At 31.5% G+C, this 6,374-nt stretch overlaps 1 long non-coding RNA gene across 1 annotated transcript; it reads left to right on the top strand.

The window, feature by feature from the left end:
- The first annotated feature begins 5,214 nt into the window (after positions 1–5,214).
- Positions 5,215–6,374, top strand: LOC146926336 (uncharacterized). The gene is made up of 2 exons (XR_015008117.1): positions 5,215–5,312; positions 5,499–6,374. It is a non-coding gene; the product is annotated as an uncharacterized LOC146926336 (long non-coding RNA).

Here is a 6,374-nt window from a genome sequence, read left to right as displayed (position 1 = left end):
TCTTGGTTACGGGAAGAGGCTGGGATTTGGGTAGAATTAGGCGGGAGACTTATTCTTGTAATCCATCTCTTTTGTAACGTTACTCATCATATAGTGGAACGGAGGGCTGCTCTCTCCCCCAGACTAGGTCAATTTGGACCGAACTGGGTAAACAAATTCTTTTGTGTTCTCTCTTCCTTTTCTCTCGCAGTTGTTTTCTACTTTTGGCTTGTGATTATAATTGTTCCATACACTTTGATTTTGGTTGCTTAATTATCCCTTGCTCCACACATCAAGTTGTTATTGGTGTGAGTTTTTCATCGAATCCGCAACAGGGACAAACCCAGTTTTGCCTTCCTATTATGTTGTCCTTAGTTGGGTCTAAACATCAACATGTTTAATCGGGTTCATGGACAAGTTTGGATCACATACAACTCGTCCTTTGTACACCCCTAGTCAATACAATTACATAGATACTTTTTTTAAAAAAAAAAAATTCTAATGTTATTTTTTGACAAATTAATTCTCATATTATCGTTTTATCAATAGAACTTAATTCATCCCTTAAAAAAAAAGAATTTAATTCATATACCATATCGGTGTTAGATATTTTTTCTACCGTCCATCAATCATAACAGTTAGATCATTAAAAGAGTTAAACTTTTATCATAAACATTTTTAAAGTCGCACACATATTTAGTTGTGATGTATTAACAATTTAATTTTTTTACACCAACGCTGCATCAAAATTAAACTCTTCCTAATAATTTGTTTGTGGGGGAGTTTAAGCAAGTGAACAACAATGATGGCAATTCATAATAGATAGAAAGTCAACTTAGAATAAATGAATCACAGTTCACAACAAGACAATATCTCTCCAACGTTACTTATATTTTAAATTACAACACAACTTGTTTCTCAAACTGATATTAAGTTATTAATTAATTAATCATGATCAATTAGTCAATTACGTGTTCTTTTGACTATAGCCGCGAAGTTGCCTCCATCCGCGCTATTGTGAAGCCCCATGTTATTATAAAACCTTCAAATACATATTCTTAAACAAACAACAAATTTATCACAGTTTCAGTGAGTAAGATAAGGGGGTCTTCATTCAAAGGTGTGAAAATTAGGTATGTTTTAGCTTTTCATATATGGATGTTATATTTTGCTGCTAGTTCTGTTATTCCAGTGTTTCTATTTTTTATTTGCAGTGTTCAGATTAATGTTTTCAAAATCGGATCAAACTTGCCGGTTCATTGATTAAACTTGAGAACCGGCAATTCATCCGTTGGTTTAATTTCAGTTATACCTTTTAATTGGATCCATTTCCCATCTCATAGTTCTTTTCGTTTAACGAATTAGAGGTAGAGGAATCAAGTTTGTTGCAAATGTTGGATTTAAAGAGTATGAATCATAACTTTAGAAGTTATGATTTACGTTTTATACAATTCGATAATGTCTTGTATTCGGATTGTTGTTTTATTAATAAAATTTGCTGTTAAAAAAAAAGTTATGATTTACGTTTTTCTGTTTTCATTAAATTAAGTTATAAAGTACAAAAAGGTTTGTTTTGAAATAATTTAAACCAATTTTGGTTAATTGGATTGTTTAAAAATTTGTGGTTCAATTTATGAACCATTAATTAATATATGGATTGATATTTTATTGTTCTAGCTGATTCAGTTTACTCATATGATTTGTTTAACCACATACTCTCTATATTCTCAAAGATAAGAAGAAGAAAAAATTAAATTCATTAAGTAATCGATGTATTTGATTTATAATATAGATCAAATGAATAAATTTGCGACTTTGTGGGGTCAGGTTCAATTTGTCATAAATTTTTGTTAGATTTAAATTTAAAATAGTTTTTTTAATAGATCTGAATTATGCAATATCTAATTTTTTTTGGTAGTGATATTTTTTTTTGGTAGTGTATGCAATATCTAATTAATATTACTTACATCATTTCCAATTAAATATTTTCACTTACCATTTATGGTAATTGTCCTTTCAAAATAATTATGGTAATTGTAAATATTTTTTTGCAAATATTTCCAATCACCCAGTATTTCCTTTCTCTGATTTAGAGAAATGATATTTGTACAATTCTGACAGTGTCTCTCTCGCACACTCACATTATGTTCTTATTTTCTCCCTTCTTTTTTCTGTCTCTATTGTTTTTTACCAATAAAAAGAGAGAATAATAAAGTTGTCATAAAAGTTGTCTCAAATAGTTGTTCAAATATCACTACTCCTAATTTAAGTGAAAATATTATTCTCTTTCTTTCTTTTATATACATTTCTCAAATGAATCCCTTGTCATGGAGTATTATTTTTTCTTGATCATTAAACAACAAACAATATGGGACAAAATAGTCCTTTTATCTCTCATAATTATTTTGATATATATACATATACTCCCTCCGGTCAGTATTATAAGCAAAACTTAAATTTTTAGATACATTAATTATTCAATGTATCTAAAAAAATGATGTTTTGCTTATAATAGTGGCCGATGGAAATTTATAATGTTCTATATGTTTATTTCATCTTAAATCTTGCAGAAAACTACCAAAATGCCTCCAAAATACGAAAGAAAACCTCAACAACAGCCTAACAACTCTGGGCCTTCGCTAATGGGTAGCATGTTCGGCAGTATGAAAGGAATGGTAACATCTTTTACGAATAGCTTTGAAGAAACAGCAAAAAACTTCGCAAAAACTACTTATAAGGCGACACAAGAAACCATTGATAGCTTTACAAAAGTAGTAGAAAAATCTGGAATAACTACTTATAAGGCGACACAAGGAACCCTTGACAGCTTCACAAAAATAATAGACAAATCTGGAAAAACTATTTTAAGAGTGGTAGAAGGATCCACTGGAAGCTTTACAAAAATAATAGACAAATCTGGAAAAATTATTTTTACAATGCCAGAAGGATCCACTTATAGCTCTGGAAAAATAAAAGATAAATCTGGAAAAACTATTTTTAGAGTTCCAGAAGGATCCATTTACGTTGATGATAGCGGCAGCTCTTTTGGACAAACAAGTTATGTCAACGGTGAACAGAAAAGATGATCAATCATTGCAATAAACGAACGCAGAAATTATTTTTGCTTTTAAATAAACATTTGTATTCTCATTAGGGTTGACATTTGTAATATAAAATCTTCAAAAATTTGATTATTATCTTTTTTTAAGAACTTCTCATATCAAGATCAAACATATCCATCAACTTATGTTAATTTTGATTTGTGCTATTTAATTTTGCTCGGGTCGGCTTATTACCCCTAAAACACGAAGCCTTGTAGCACAACACAACAATTCTAGTTGTGCATTTTTATAATGTTGTAAGTGTTGTTCCACTGTGGACAAATCAACCGGAGTGTATGAGCCCTCCTGTTGAACTATTCATTAAAGGGTAACCAAAGGCTTCACTAACTATATTAGCCACTCAATAATCTTCTTTGATTTCACTATCATCAGATATTACCTTCCTATATAACTTCTTGAAAACAAGGAAAGGAATTTGATTCTCAAGCATTGCTATTCAATTTAAAACAGACAACATATCTTTTTCTTTGCTTTAAAGATTGAGTCATTGTTATAGGAAGTTGTGGTTTGGTTCTCCATTAAATCGCCAACCCTAATGAGAAGCTCTAATAGAAAATAACCCACTACAAGAAAAATGACATATACCAATGGAGGTTTATAATGATGGACCAGAAACCATAGGTATAGAAAATATTTACCTACGGAAGTGGCCGTAGGTATAGACAGAGAGCGCTAATGAATCTGTCCAAAAAAGAAAAACAGCGCCCACCACCAAATTTTATACGTGAAAAACCCCACTTTTCCAAAATTTCCCGACCTTCAAATTGAAAATTTGAAATCCCAACTCCCTCCTTCGTCACGGACAAAAACTCAATACCCAACTCCTCATTCCCAAATTGAAATCGTTCGAAACTGACGAAAACACGTTCAAAACCTTTCCCAATTTTACCCACCTCATTCCCAAATGGAAACTTGTTCCGAAACCGTTTCATACGCAATTGAATGGTTAACCATCGGCTCAAATCGTTTGAAATCAAAACACAAATTAGTTGAACCAATTCCTCATTCACTAGTGCCCGTTGACAGTTCGAAATTGAAATTGAATTCCAATTCCTCGTTAAACTAGTTTAGTTCATTCACTCGTCCTTCGTTCCCAAATCGATTGAAAATTGCAAAGATTGAGGTAAGGTTTAATTTGACATGAAGTATATTAAGTTACTCTACAAGAATTTATTTGTTTTACTTGATATTTGAGTCAAAAGACATGAAATCATTCACAGGCTTTCATGCTTCATGACAGTTAATTTCATGTTGTAGGATTCATGAACTTGTATTTTTGTAATGGTTTTTTTTTTGAGCAACTTTTGTAGTGGTTAAAGAGAAGTAACCTTGACGCAACTGATAAAGTTGTTGTCATGTGACTGAAAGGTCACGGGTTCAAGTCCTGGAAACAGCCTCTTGTGTAAAACAGGGTAAGGCTGCGTACAATACACCAAATGGTGGGACCCGTTCCCGGACCTTGCATATGCGGGAGCTCTAGTGCACCGGGTTGCCCTTTTAACTTTTGTAATGGTTAAAACAGAAAATATATATGTTTTTAATTAGGGTTCTTTAGAGGAGGATTTGTGGAAGTTTAGATGGAAAAATGTGTTGAGCACTAGATAGGAATTTGGAAATAATTTTCACATGATTTAAAAGATAGGATGAAGTGAAGAGATCATAGATACTTACTTATAAATAAGGAGAAATAATTAATGAAAAACTAATCAAATTTCAGTGTAGCTTTCCACTCCGCTTCTTGTTTCGTTGACGACAAAGCTATTAAAATAAGGTCATGAATTCTTAGCAGTTGAATAATTTTTTTTTCCCCATTTCACACTAAACAACAACTTCATAATATACAACTGTTTCTATAAATTATAAATTTTATGACTAAGCTGCAAGATCAAGTCTACGAAAAATAAATATTTAAATAAAACCATGAGCTCAAGTTAAACTGAACAAGCGTTTTCCTCTTCCACATAACAACAATTTTATTTATAATATAAAAATATTTTATATAAATTATTAATTATATTATGACTAAGCTGCAAGACTGGGTCTATGACAGATATATATATATATATATATATATATATATATATATTTAACTCAAACCATGTGCTGAGCCTATTTGTTCTTGTGATGTTTCATTTTGGAGGCTAATTGCTTCTCTGTTTGTGTTTTGAAGCTGTATTAGGCTTAACATGTCAGTAGCATTTGAATTAGCTTGTAAGTTTTGTTATTGTGCTAGTGTGTTATTAATAAAATTTGCTTATATTACAATAAAAAATACATGTTCTCAACCATTTTCTTTGTTTTTCATTAATTATTCCTTCACATATTTTAATACTTTCGTTTGGTTAACTGTACATGCAAATATATAATGACCTATATATCTTCTCTAATTTGTGGCAGGAAAACTATACATACCTCCAAAAAACAAAAACCAAAGAAAACCTCAACGAACAACGACAACATGGAAGGATTGTTGGGGATCACAAATAGCTTTCAAGAAACAATAGATAAATCTGGAAAAACTATTTTTAGGGAGTCGGAAGGATCCAATGATCGTGGTTCTAGCGTCAGTTCCCTTGCACAATCAAATTTTATCTACAAGGGCCAGCACTCGCCTTCTACCTTTGATGAAACAGTAACTAATGCTGGCAAAACATTAAGGAGAAATAATAACGACGACCATCTCCCACCTTCCATCTTTGATGAAATAGTTACAAATGCAGACAAAACATCAAGAAGAAATAACAACGATCTCCCACCTTCCACCTTTGATGAAACAGTATCATATGCAGGCAAAAGTACATTAAGAAGAAATAATAACAACAACCATCTCCCACCTTCCACCTTTGATGAAAGAGTAACAAATGCAGGAAAAACATTAAGGAGAAATAATAACGACCATCACGCGGCTTCCACCTTTGATGAAACAATAACGAATGGTGAGATTGCAGGAAAAACATTAAGGAGAGATTATAATGGCCAGCACCCACCTTCAAACTTTGATGAAACAATAACGATTGTTGGCAAAACATTAAGGAGAACTTGATCAATAACCGCAATTGGTACCAATCTGAAACATCTATTAAGGAACACAATTATTGTCATAAATGGAGCGAATATATGCTTCAAAATAATTTGTAATGAAGGATATTTTAGTAGTCATATAGTTCATCAGATCATTTTTTATTGTCGCTTTTTAATCTTTTTACACATACCAAAACAACTACTATGAATTATTTAAATTTTAACTAATTAAAGAGTTTGTTTACATTACTA

The sequence above is a fragment of the Medicago sativa genome, chromosome 4 (genome assembly GCF_051527215.1).
Source record: "Medicago sativa cultivar Bolivia chromosome 4, Bolivia_mono, whole genome shotgun sequence".
In the NCBI taxonomy this organism is placed as follows: Eukaryota; Viridiplantae; Streptophyta; class Magnoliopsida; order Fabales; family Fabaceae; genus Medicago; species Medicago sativa.
This window is presented reverse-complemented; position numbering and strand designations above follow the sequence as displayed.